Source organism: Pipistrellus kuhlii, unplaced genomic scaffold (assembly GCF_014108245.1).
Source record: "Pipistrellus kuhlii isolate mPipKuh1 unplaced genomic scaffold, mPipKuh1.p scaffold_m20_p_7, whole genome shotgun sequence".
In the NCBI taxonomy this organism is placed as follows: domain Eukaryota; kingdom Metazoa; phylum Chordata; class Mammalia; order Chiroptera; family Vespertilionidae; genus Pipistrellus; species Pipistrellus kuhlii.
The window spans coordinates 43,429,580-43,443,728 of record NW_023425573.1 but is presented as its reverse complement, the minus strand read 5'-3'; the positions used below and the strand labels follow the sequence as shown (position 1 = coordinate 43,443,728).

The following is a 14,149-nucleotide window of genomic DNA, read 5'->3' as shown; positions in this document are numbered from 1 at the left end:
AGACTACAATGGTATTTTATGGTCCCCAGGAATTAGTATGAAAGGTTTGAGTAGTTCCTTTTTCCCAAAGCACAATCTCTCTCATACATGGCTCCAGGTTCCTTTGGGGAAGCTGGGAGGAAGACTGGTGGTGTATGCGTGGGCAGTTGTGCAGCACTCTTCCTCAAGGGGAATAGGACCCCAGTTCGGAGAAAGGGATCTGGGCCTGTGAATTGACTTAGGTTGGGCAACTGGGTGAGAGGTTGTAACTCTCAAATGCATCAACTAAAATCTACATTTTTGCTAGCAGACCTAGAGTTTTCCTGTTTTATACACAAAGTGACACTGTAATTCTGCCCATCTATTTCATTCATTAGTTACCACTACAAGTCTGTCAAAGACATTACCTGACCTACCAAAATCATTTGTGAGCCAATGCCTTCTGATTACATCTATGTCTCTCTTTCCATTCTATATAATAAAGAGGTAATGTGCAAACTGACCATCAATCCAAGACACAAGATGGCCGGCCCCATGTGGTCAAATATGGTCACCTCCATGTGAACACAAGATGGCCACCACAAGATGGCCAGCAGGGGAGGGCAGTTTGGAGGGACCATGCCAGCAAAGGAGGGCAATTGGGGGGACTAGGCCTACAGGAAAGGGCAATTGGGGGTGACCAGGCATGCAAGGGAGGACAGTTGGGGGGGGGGGGGGGCCTGCAGGGGAAGGCAGCTGGGAGTGGCCAGACCAGCAAGGCAGGGCAGTTGGGACAGTGGAGTGGTTAGGGGTGATCAGGCTGGGAGGCAGAAGTGGTTAGGGGCAATCAGGCAGGCAGGCAGGTGAGTAGTTGGGAGCCAGCAGTCCTGGATTGTGAAAGGGATGTCCAACTGCTCTTGAGAGGTCCCAGATTGGAGAGGGTGCAGGCTGGATTGAGGGGCACACACTGCCCTCACACACAATCCCTCCCCCATACACGAATTTCATACACCAGGCCTCTAGTTATTGTATATGTACCTTCTTTGTCCCTGGTGCTTAAGTGCTGCCTCTTGGCTCCTGCTACCATGAGATCCCATCATCTCCGCTGAAATCAGGGAGCCAATCTCAATGGCTACAAAGAGCAATCACAGATTTCTTTTGTACCAATCCCCTCACTGCTTTTCTCAATACCTTAGTGAAGGGAGTGTCTACTAGGTCTTGTCATGGAATATAGTTGGAAGTGGATGTGCACACAATAAATCTAGTCAGATGTTTATGAAGGAGTCCACGCACTCGCAGTAGAAAAATAATTTCTGTCCTTTCATTCTTTCTTTGAGGTCCCAAAATATAAGGATAGGTGAATGGGGAAGCAAGAGAGTAAAGACTTGATCAATAGCTATCACTTTCCTCTCACCTACCTACAGGTTTATCCACAACTCATTTATCCTCCACCTCTCAAGTTCCATTTTCCTCTAAAACAGGTGTAACCAAACTTTCTGTAAAGGGCTAAATAGTATTATTTTTTTCTTTGTGACCCTTTTGCAACTACTCAGGTCGATTTTTCTGATGCCAAAGTAGCCATAGACAATACATAAATGAATGGACATAGCTGATTCCAATAAAATTGTGTTTGTGTTTACAAAACTAGGGGCCCAAGGGTGCAGTTTGCCAATGGCCAGTCTAGAAATTCAAAAAGACTTCAACATCAACAATGATATAGTTTATCTATACTTACCCTTTCCTTTCTCTGTTAGCTGCTACATCCTCAGATATGAAAGAAAAATTAATTCTCCACAAACACTGTTCATAAAAGCAATGTCTGTCTTTACGATTAGGCTATATCTGTTTCTAATGTGAAGCACACAATAGCACTCCATTTATACAATTACCATCTCAAATAGGCCACTCCTGATGGTGAAGTATGAAAAGACCCTTTTAATATACGTTTCAGTTGGAAATAAACAGTGTTAGCCTAAACTTACCATCTTCTTCCAAAAGCTGGCCTTAAGTAATTTTCCTCAGGACCAAACATAGACAATTAACACACAGTGAGATCTATGAGACATATGCTTAATGTCAGGCTCCACATAAAAAAATTAAAAAAATTTTTAAAAGGGAGGGGGTAAAACACTAAAGTATAGGAAAACCTACTTCAGTTGTTTAGTTGTTTTCACAAATATGTATTATAAGACAAGAATTGTAGCAGGTACAAAAGGAAAAAAAGGGCAGGGTACCTAATTATATGGGGTTTGTACTTAATTCTTTAGGCAGAGGGGAGAGGCCTAGATGGAGGTTAAGTAGGGTAATGACCTAATAAGAACAGACATTTGGAAAGATTATTCTTGAAGATTTGCTGAATATGGATTAAGGGGATAGAGGAAGAGAAAGGAGTCCAGAGGCAGTTAGGAGACTATTAAGAATAATCCATGCAAGAGCTGACTGGAAGGTGTGTGGGAGCTTAAGAAGAGAGTTAGTGAACTCAGCAAATGAATCAATGGGAGACTGGGAAGGTGGTTAAACTGCAAAATGTGTCAAGAATGGGTTTTTGACTTGTCAAAAAAGACCAGATAATGGAATGCTCTCTGTTCTAGATTATTTGCAGAGAAAGACCCAGAGCTAAAATAATGGACAAGAAGCCATGAACAGTAAAAAAGATGATGATAGAGGGAACAGACTATAAGAAGGAAACTGAAGTAACAATAGAAACAAATGTGATCCAGTTAAAAAAGATGAACCATATCTGAAAAAACAAAGGTCATGGCCAAAAAGCTCAATGAAAAAAATTTGCATTAGAAACCCTCTCTGCACTATTACTTGTCTTCCAGAAGGGCCCATTGTGCCATCAGGTATTGACTATTGGGTGTGTTTTTTATCCTTTTACCCTTATCTCATTTGACTAGGAATCGGCAATTTGAAAGGTCTCAATTCCCCATCAATGTGTAAGGTGTGAGAATAACTTCTAGAGATGTTCCCCCCCAATATGCTTGTACACAAGTGAAATATCGGCCTGTAAACTTACACATTAAAGCATTGTTTTAATAACAAAAGGTTGAAACAACCTACCACTCTAACAATATGGAACTTAATAAATAAGCTATTGATATGATATGGTGGAATATTATCCTATATAATAGCCTAGGTGGCATCACACCCCCGCACAACATCACAAGATGACTGCCCCCATGTAGTCACAGAATGGCCACCACAAGATGGTCACCACAAGATGGCTAGCAGGCGAGGGCAGTTAGGGGCAACCAGGCCTATAAGGGAGGGCAGCTGTGGGCAACCTAGCCTACAGGGGAGGGCAGTTGGGAGTGACCAGGCTGGCAAGGAAGGACAGGTGGAGGTGATCAGGCTGCTAGAGGAGGGCAGTTGGGGGCAACTGGGCTGTCAGGGGAGCAGTTAGGCATCAGTCAAGCAGGCAGGGTAGCAGTTAGGAGCCAGCAGTCCTGGATTGTGAGAGGGATGTCCAAGGGGTCCCAGACTGGAGAGGGTGCAGGCCAGGCTGAGGGACAACCCCTTTCCCCATGCATAAGTTTCATGCACTGGGCCTCTCGTGCTAAGATAAAAACCAAGAAGCTATTTTATATGCTGATAAGTTATCTCCAAAATAAGTTAAATGAGGAAAAGAGCAAAATTTATTTGCTTTTTACAAGGAGAAAATAAATGCATATTGTTTTTATATTTTAAAAGATAGCATTGGTTGCCTCCAGAGAGAAAATGGGAATGAGAGGGTAGTTTGAAAGAAATATACCTTTCCTTACTTTAAAAAAAAAAAAAAAAAAAAAACTTTGAATCAGGTGACTAGAGTAACTACTTAAAAAGATAGTAATAAATTAATCAATCAGAAAAAAAAAATGTAAAGGTAACATGAAGATTTTTTTGACAAGCAGTATCTCAAATTTCTTCATTCCATTCAGCATTTCTCAGAAAGCTACCAGGGAATATGTTCCATCCAAATGAGGGAGTAAATAAACAACAAAAGCCACAGTATCTAAGAAACAGAGACTCCAAAGGAAGTGTCAGCAAAGAGAAATCCGGAATGACAGCTATGGAATAAGCCTAGGAAGCAACAGTACAATTAGAACAAGAGGACAGACATACCTGATAGATTCAATTGTGAAAAAATCACTCTGAGATGTTGGATTATAGAAATAAAAATTGACATATGGAAAAACAAAACATTCATTTTTCTTAAATTAGTTAATTATTAATTCCAGGATAAAAATAATATCTATAAGAAAGGAACTATACTCCTAATATACTTGCTTATTAGCTCAGCAGTGAACAATATTTATACCATAATAAATATAAAATGCATACTAAAAGAAAGAACATGAGAATTATATTGGCAGGGGGCATGTGTGTGAAAGAGCTAAATATTTATCTACAAAAATGATGTTACCTACCATAATGTCAAATATTGATAAATTAAGAAATAGTAGTATATTATTTCAAAAGGTAAATATTGTAAGAAACCCATCTCAAAGTGTCAAAGAAGCTGCCTTTAGTCAGCAAGACTAGGGGAGATAAGCATTGACTGGATTTTTGTGCTGTGGGCATTATAAGCCTTATATGATAATAATCCTATTAATTTTATTTATGTATCAGTAGGATACAAGTACAGAATCAGATTGCTTAGATTTTAATATTGGCTCTGACATTTGACCAACCTTGTAATAGAAGCAAATTACTTCATTTCTCAATTTTCCTCTCTCTAAAATAAGAAGAGAAATAGTATGTGCCTTGTAGGGTTGCTCTGAAGACTAAATGATTAATTCATGTAAGTTGCTTAAAATATACCTGGCATATAAGTGCTCAATAGTAAATAAGGATTGATAATTATTATGACAATAAATATTAGTGTTAATTGATAAAAATATAAAGATATTAATAACTAAATCTAATCTTTAAAATATGAGCCACATATTAAAGTCTGCTTCCTTTGTGAAGAATTTTTTTTTTAACTTAATACTCCCAGTTACTAAGTAGAACTTTCAGTCTTCATTCTAACCCAGTGATTTTCCACCTTTTTCATCTCATGGCACAAATAACCTAATCACTAAAATTCTGCAGCACAGCACAAAATATGTTTTTTGCTAATCTGACAAAAAAATAAAGGTATAATTTTTATTCATTCACACCAGTCACCTACTGTTCTGTTGGCTGTTGTCATTTTTTAATTTGACAATCAGGGAAAATAGTCAGATACTGCATATTAAAAAAAAAAAAAAAAAATCCTGCCAAAACCGGTTTGGTTCAGTGGATAGAGCTTCGGTCTGTGGACTGGAAGGTCCCAGGTTCGATTCCGGTCAAGGGGATGTACATTGGTTGCAGGCACAGCACCAGTAGGGGGTGTGCAGGAGGCAGCTGGTTGTTTCTCTCTCATCGACATTTGATGTTTCTCTCTCATCGACATTTCTAGCTCTCTATCCCTCTCCCTTCCTCTCTGTGGAAAATTAATACAATATATTTAAAAATAAAATAAAATAAAAAATCCTTGCAGCTGAAAAATCACTATTCTAACCCATAGTTGGGGGTGGGGAGGCGCTAGTGAAAAACTGCAGTTACAGTTAGTGCTGAAAGATGAGTTTTAGCTATAGGGCAGAAGAGGAGGGAAGAGAATTCAAGGCAGGGGGGATGGCACTTGCAAAGACCTAGAGGCAAGAGGACCATGGGAATAAAAAAAAGGTTAACAAAGCCTGAGCAAAGGACTTTGATGAGAGAAGTGTGTGGTGGACAGGAGCTATTTCATGTCAGGCCCTTAGGCCACGCTATTGCATTCTCCTAAGACCTAAGGCAATGAAGGGCTTTTTGCAGAGACCAAATGTTCGAAAAGATCACGATGGGTGCAGGGTGGGACCCAACGAGAAAACACCCAGATAGCAGAGTAGGAAGGCCATTGCAAACGTTCAGGCAAGAGATGATAGTAGTGATAGGAATGGAGGAAAGTAGATGAATTTGAGAAATATTTATTGAATAGATAAAACTGTCAGAATTTGGAGATGGAATCTTATGCCTTTCTTGTTTTATTTTAGTCTAATTAAATACATTATATTCCTTAAGTAAAAGCGCCCACCCCCCACACTTGTCAAACTAATGTACTCAGTTGTAAAATATTGATAAACAAAAGCTGCAAGACAGTTCAATCTCAAAGTTAATTTTTCATTTCTAAATGGTAAAACCCAGATCCTGGAACAGAACCAAAAGGCACAAAATAATATGGAATTCAAAGGAATGAGATGGAAATAACAGCAACCCAAATTAAACAGGCTGATTAAGTATGGTGCAACAAGTTCCCTACTCCCCAGTTCCTGTGGTCTCTGCCACATAAAGAGCAATATCCTGCCTTCTTGGGCTACTTTTACTGCAACGTTTTACTCCACAGCAGGATTAGAGGAAAGAAGGATTTTAAATGCTTTTTAAATAAACCAAAAGGAAGTTTGGGTAGGTGGCGGGTGGGTGTGTAAGCACAGACAGGTGTGAAAGCAGACTATATGATATCACATATGTAAAGCACATTATGGAAGTATCCACAGGACATATTGCCTGGCTCAGATGTGTGTGGAGGTATGGGTGGGTGCAGTTTCCTAAATAAGGCAAGACCTGCGTTGAGCCTTAAGAGCCAGGAAGTTACAGAGGTAGGTCATATGGAAGGCATTCTCAGCAGTGGGGAGTAACAAACAAAAGCACGAATATGAGATCTGTTGGTGGAATATAAAAGTTGGTTTGCAGAGCAAACAAGGGTCAGATCCTGGGTGGGACCATTTTAGGGGCTGCAGGTTCTATCCTGGGAGCTACAGAAAGTGTTCCCGTTTCCATCTTTAAAGAGATCATCATCTTAGGGGTTCTGCTGAGGATGGATCTGAGCATCCTTTATGGTATCAGGTAGCTTTGAAGCATCAGGTGGTTTTGGTACTTCAGTCAAGCGTTAATGAGACCCTCAACTAGGGCAGTAGGTGGGGGGGAGGGGGGGGGCGCAGGTGGAGCGGGGAGCACGGAGCCAAATGTATTTTAAAATTGAGAATATTTTGGGTGTCAGAAGGATGATATGGTTCACATACCCAATATAACAGTGTATGCCCAGCAGGGCCTGGGACAGTACCATGTAATCAAAATTCAGTACTAAAATATTTCTGCAGTAAGACACTTCCCACCAAGCAGGAGAGACCATAAATAGCCTCCTGACAGTTCACTTAGGTTTTATAGCAAATGAGTTCAAGTTTTGCTGACAAATTTACCAAAAAAATATTTGGGTTTCAGAGACATTTTGGTTTTAGAATTGCAAAGAAATAGTAAATGCACTAATACTTATAAATAGAATACATGAAGTGAAACAGGTTGTCTTTGTGTGTGTTTTTTAATGTGTTTGTTTTGTTATATGGGGTAAAGGTTCTGATTTTCACATGTGTAATCTCAGGTCATTATGAAATATTAATGATGTCCAGCAGGCAACGGGATACATGAGCAAACTAGTTCAAACAGTTTGAAACTGAAACAATTAAAGGGAAAATGTGTACTTAGGGAAAAACTCTCTGTTTTAGTGCCAAAAATATGAGTCCGACTCAGAAAATGACTCAAAGACAATCTAATTGTCAATAGTCACCAATGACCTAGAATTCAGAATCCTACTTATCTTTGCTTTGACATAAATTAATGCTCTTTGGCCTCTTGCCATGGCTGGCACTGATCTGGATTCAATGTTGCTAATGGCAGTACATTAACTGTGTTAAAATTATATAAAACTAATTATTCTTATATGAAATAGATGCATAATTAGATAAGAAACTGAAAATATTTCCTTCTCAATCACATTTTATACCCATACAAGATCTGTCACACCAAATTCATTTTTACACTATGAACCAGGGAACTGAATGTGTCTGGAGATGATTTGGGCACTGATCATTTTCAAAATATTAAATACACTAATAATTTCTTTAGAAGAAATATTCCTTCTATCAGGAATGTGAAGGCAGGTTAAAATTAAAAGCTATCTGAACTTCCAAGCCTGTATCCGTAAAGGTCATTAAGGGATCTAATCTAATCTCTCATTCTCTCATCTTTTTTTGAAGAAAGGATTATGGTCTAAAACAGTCTCATAACTGTTTTATAGTACAAGAAAAATATTAAAAGATTAGCAGTCCTATGTTTACTCTAATAATTTTTTTTCAGACTCCACCCAGCACTATAACTTGGCCATAAAATTTAGAATGGAACTGAACAAAATTATTTGTATCCCTCAATTTTTCAGTTGATAACTGTTACCATCAAAGTCCCATTAGGGTGGCTCTGGACAGGTAGCTCAACTGGTTAGAGCATTATCCTGGCATGCCCAAGTTACAGGTTTGACCCCTGGTCAGATCACATATAAGAATCACCTAATGAGCCAAAACCGGTTTGGCTCAGTGGATAGAGCGTCGGCCTGTGGACTGAAAGGTCCCAGGTTCGATTCTGGTCAAGGGCATGTACCTTGGTTGCGGGCACGTCCCCAGTAGGGAGTGTGTAAGAGGCAGCTGACCAATCATACTCTCTCATCGATGTTTCTAACTCTCTACCCCTCTTTCTTCCTCTCTGTAAAAAATCAATTATATTTAAAAAAAAAAAACCCCTAATGAATACATAATTAAGTGGAACCATAAGTCTCTTTATCCCTTCCTCTCTCTCAAATCAATATTTTTAAAATCCTATCAAAGTAATCCATTTAAAATACTATAATGTACAATGAAGTTTTATGCAGTTCTCAGTGTTTGATTTAGCCTAGCTCCAGGTTTTAGAATATCAAATCTTTCAGTGAATATTTAATAAGGACTACAGTATAATTTTCTATGTTAAAAAGAGCAGTTTGAGTCCAGCCAGTGTGGCGAATGGGTCAGGAGGTCATGGTTCAGTTCCTAGGCAGGGCACATGCCTGGGTTACAGGCTCTGTTCCCGTAGGGTGCATGCAGGAGACTGATGCGTTAATCTCTCTCATCGTTGATGTTTCTCCCTCTCTGAGATATAAATATATATACATACTGTAATATATATATTTTTTGATTTTTCTTTCTTGCAAGTATGTAGGGAAGAGGAAGAGAAATAAGGAGGGAGGAAGGAGACAGAGGCAGAGACAGAGTCAGTAAGCTGGTAGAAAAATCAGCCTTAAAAAATTCAAATTCAATATGGGATATCATCATTTTCATTATTGGTTCCAGCCCATTTGTGGTCATAAAATCAATCCAGTGTGTTGAGACCAACATTTTAAAAATAAAATAAGAGAACATCCATTTTGTAAGGTTAAGTATTGTTTTGAGAATCTTGTTTCATTTACAGTATATACACACACACAATCAAGTGTAGTGAATTGAGGCACAGAATGTAACTCTTACTGAGGATCACAGTCCAAAAAAAGTTTAAAAATATTGGTGTTGAGGAAGTAGACTTGCCAACCCAAAATCTTGAGTGTTGCAAGTAGAGGAAAGACCCTGGGTAGCTGCCTCAAAAAATATACTGTAAGCCAATACAATAAAAGATCAGAGGACTGAATTTTGTTGTCTATGTTGACTCAAAAAATTAACTGTGGCTCTGTAAAACCAAGAAAGGGTTTAAAGTCTCAATCCACATGGCATCTTTGATGCACATGTGATTCACAGTAAGAGGAAAAGAATGATGGCCTCAGTCTCCCTGCAGTCAAGTATCACCTGGACAAGTAGAAATTTGGGTAAACCAGAGCTGGACATAGAGCAATTAACTATTCTGTCAATTACAAAGACCTTACAAACCATCTGAGAGACAAGGACAAACATTTAATGGTAAGTGAGAACCTGGGCTCTTTCCAGCTCAGGACTGTCTGGGTCCGACTGGGAAAGCTGCCTGGCCAAGTCATGCCCCTCTGCAACCGGGGGTTGGCCACCTCAGAGTTGGGGGGTGTGGGGCGGAGACTGGCAACCTGTTAGCCCGAGTAGAAACTCAGACTCCTTGAACCCAGCACAGCCCCTTTGTAAAAAGCAAAGATAATATGAGCTTTGATTCAAGCCACTGGAATAATAGCACCATGCCTACCACTAACTTGCTGTTAGAACCGAAATTAAACCACCTCTCTAGGCTTCAGTTTTTCATAGACGGGATGGATTGACTGGATCTCCAAATGAGAAAGAGATCCTGAGCATGTTAAGACGAGAGGATATTCCTGATTTGTTTTATGGCTTCATTATCTCAACCTAAGGAAGTATTATTTTTCCAATTCTACAAATAGTTTAACTGAGGCACAGTGTTACCAAAGCTAATGCAGACATGTTGCATTTCTCCCTGGAGTTAAAAGTAAAGATTCTCTAATAGCATCTGGCCCAATAATCAATGAGGATTAAATTAATGCTCTACTAGTAAATTCAGGGAGCAACCTCTGCCTCTGATTTTTAAACAGTATTTAGGACATTTATTTCTTTGTATAAAGACAAGATTAAGCAGGCAGGCAAGCTCTTTTGAGAAAAGTAGAAAGTAATGGTTGAAAAATATCCAGTTATGTCCTCCCATGCTGTGTTGTTTTAGCTTTTAATTGCACTGCTTTTTTTTTTTCTTTAGCACTATGTGTTGCCTAGGGGATTTTATGTTAAGTGTGCAATTTAAATATATATGTATATTTAATTAGCAAAGATAGAACTAAAACAAACCTACGTAGTGGAATTGCCATTTATTATTAGAAACTTCTATGTAAAAAATGCTGCTTAAAGCAATATAAAAGGAAAGATGCTTAATATTCAACTATACAAAAAGTTTAATACACATGCACACTAAACTTCAAATATTAAGTTAAATTTAAAGAAATCTAATTGTAGGTTATGACTTAAACCTCATGCATTTCAGCCACAAACCCAAAGAAAAAATTGTACAGTAAAAGCAGTCACAGATTTTCCCCAAACCAGAAATTCTCAAATTAAAGTACAGCACCTTCTGATTTTTTTTTACTATAGAATTTGACTTTAATATTTCCATTATGTAGTATAACTTCTCTATCAACTTATAGCTAGCTTCACACTGTCTAGAAATCAGGGGGGAAAAACAAAAAAACTGGTAACTCCACAGGGTTCTAAAAACAGAAATAGTTGTTGGATGAGTTTGAAGTGAAGTGTTTCTGATGAGTTTTCAGAGAAGGAAGTGCCTTGAGGAGAGTGTGAGGGAGAAGGAAATAAAAAGTCTAATGCAAGCCCCGGTTTCACCCTCAATCCTTAGGCTTCAGAAAAAGCCTAATTAACCCAGGAAAGGAATTTGGGCCTGGCACACCCAGGTTCAGACGTGGCAGGATCCTGAAACAGAGTGGTTGTTTTTTTTTGAACCTTTGAGTCATATGCCACAGGCAGACCAGATACAGGTCGTTAAGTCAACAGGTCCTTTAAAGAGAGGGTGTGCGGTCGGTGACTGGCAGCTGGGTTTCCTCCCGCCACGAAGGAAATAACTCTTTCTGATCAGACCGGAAAGTGGGCGCAGCTCTGGCTCAGGGAGCGCACCCGGAAAAGTGCAGAGACCAAACAGAGAGAGAGAAAGAGAGAGAGAAAAAGAAAGAGAGAGAGAGGAGGGGGGATGCCCGCGTCCCGACCACAGCGAGCTTTCCAAACCACTGGGAAACCGGCGAGATGGCCCGGCGGCCGCGGCTTCCCGCCCGGGGCTGTCTGGGGTCCGGGGGGAGCGCTGTCCGGCCAAGCCCTGCCCCTCCGCGCCCCGGGCTCGGCCACCTGGGGCCCCGGGCGGGCGGAGGCCGGCAACCTGTTGGCCCGAGGGAAACGCGGCCTCCCCGCGCCCCGCCCGGCCCCTCCGGCCCCCGCCCCGCCAGCCTCCCCGGGGCCAGCGCGGACCCCGGGACGCCAGCCCCGGTCCGGCTCTGCTGGAGCCTCCCCACGGGGACCAGCGCGGGTGACAGGGCCACTCCGGGGGGCACCTACCCCCGGCCTCGGGCGCCCCTTCCGGCCTCTTCCGCGGGGGCAACTGAAAGCTGCCCTCGAGCCCATCTCCAACCGGCCCCGGGGGCCGGCCCCCTCCCTCTCCCCAGGTCTGACCCCCGCAGCCGTCCACCCCCGCTTCTGCGGCTCCACCTGGGAGCCCCGATCTCCACCCCCGCCCCCCGACCCTCCAAACCGCCCGGACCCCCGGGCCGGGCGCGGCCCCCGCTCACCTGGGGGCGGGCGGACAGGACCGGGCGACGGCGGGCGCTGGACGTGGCCGGGCGCCAGGTGCAGGTGGCGGCGGCCGGGCTCCGGTTGCCGTCGCTACAGTTGCCTCTGCGCCCGGCTCCTCCTCCGCCACCGCCTCCCGCCTCCCCGCCGGGCCGCCAGCGTCGCCGGGAGAGGCCGCCGCGGGGCTCCGCTTCCCTCGGAGGCTCCCAGGTGAGCTCCGGCGGCGACGTCCGCAGGGCGAGGCCCCCGCCCCGCGCCTGCGCGCCGGCCCCGCCCCGCCCCGCCCCGCCCGCCGGCCCCGCCCGGCCCTACCTGCGCCCAGGTGCAGCCCGGCGCGGGCGGGGGGCGGAGGCCCCAGCGGAGCGGCCCCGGCGCGCGCTCCGGCCCCGCGGGGGGCGAGGCTGGGTCCCGGCGCGCGGCGTGCGCACCCGGCTGTGTCCTCGGAGGAGCCCGCACTGACCTGGAGGCAGCGGGCACCTGAGCACCGCAGCGCCCGTCTGGGTCCCCGGGGGTCGGGGGATTGGATCGCTCCTCCGCGCTCTGATCCTTCCTCTTGGGTTCGCCAAAGCGGAGGGGCGGGCTGCCCAGGGGCTGGGGGGCGGGGGACAGCGCCTCCGGGGGCCGCCGCATGGCCGGGACGGTGCCCTCGAGCGGGGCTCAGCAGCCCTGTCCCCGGGGGGGAGGCCGGCGGGCTGCGGGCGCTCCCTCCCCGAGTGGGCTTGATTTCATCACTTGACTCACTTCGGCGCGGCTCGCGGTTTCCGTTTCTGCAAAAGGAGCGCGCTCCGGTCTGGTCGGGGCGCCTCACGTCCAAAGGAGGAGCCTTCCTCTCCCCCCCAAAGAAGAGCCTCTGGTGTTTGGTAGAGCCTCGCTCATTGGGGACGCACCTCCCTGCCCCCCCCCCGGATTGCCACCGAAACACACACACACACCCCGGTTCCCGGAGGCGAGGGAAAGCGCGAGAGGAGAGAGGAGCACGCCTTCCTCGTTGGGAAAGGGACTGTGGTTTCCTGGAAAGGGCTTGCTTCTGCTGTAGGTTTGCATTAGCTCCCCATCTAATGGGGAAGGTGAGGACGCAGGCTGCAGGGAGAGGGGGGGGGTTCTGCTGGTGGTGGTAAGCAAAGGATCATTGTCAACAGTATTTTTTTTTTTCTTTTATGGTTTTTTACAACTTTCTGTTTCAGCCTGCCTTGTGCTGTGATGACAAACGTGGGCATGCCCGGAACCAGGACTGAACTTGACCTTTACACCATCCTATGAACTCATTCATTTATTTGACTGTATCTTTATTTATGTGTGTATATATATATATATACATACATACATATATACATACATATATATATATATATATATATGAATAGGAATAGAAAAATAGCTGTAAACGTTTTAGTGACATGCTTAGATATAAGGTGACAAATTTTTGTATAAAGTGTAGCTGTGGCCTTCCCCTGGGTATTTTGACACATACTTTTATGGTTCTTATTTACTGGTATATTCGTGTTATGCATGACCTAAGAATAAGGTCTTGAAATACCAGTTAGTACGGTATCAACAGGTATAGCTTTAGAACTTGCTTTATCTGACATTGATTTTTTGCATCCATGGTGCTATGTTATACCACACCTATGAATTAGATTTAAAACTTTAGTTGTTTGTTTGGTATATTATGGTTACTTTGTAATCATCAAGGAAACTGTGTTGTGACCTCAATTTTATTGATTATATACAGAGAGGAAGGGAGAGGGGTAGAGAGATAAACATCGATCAGCTGCCTCCTGCACCCCCCCCCACAGGGATGTGCCCCCAACCAAGGTTTATGCCCTTGACCGGACCAAACCAGTTTTGGCTGTTGTGACCTTTTAATAGCAGTACCTACAAACAAATTTTAAGCTTTCTCTCTCTTCCCCCAAAAAAAGTTCAGTTCAGGAACTACTTATGTATATATGGTCATACTAACTTGATAATATTTGTCTTTGGGTCCACAGCTAGTCACACTGACTACCCAAGTCCTTCCTTCCCCCCTCTCCCCCACCACACACACA

The 14,149-nt window shown here is 43.5% G+C and overlaps 1 protein-coding gene across 3 annotated transcripts in view; it reads right to left on the bottom strand.

The window, feature by feature from the left end:
- GALNT3 (polypeptide N-acetylgalactosaminyltransferase 3) overlaps positions 1-12,360 on the bottom strand; it is a 46,796-nt gene extending 34,436 nt beyond the window's left edge. For 2 of the 3 annotated variants that reach the window (XM_036421876.2, XM_036421875.2), the window contains exon 1: positions 12,109-12,360. The gene's annotated coding sequence lies outside the window, so the exon portion shown is untranslated. The remainder of the gene's footprint in view (positions 1-12,108) is intronic. The other variant, XM_036421874.2, reaches the window with a different exon arrangement.
- Between the last annotated feature and the right edge of the window lie 1,789 nt (positions 12,361-14,149).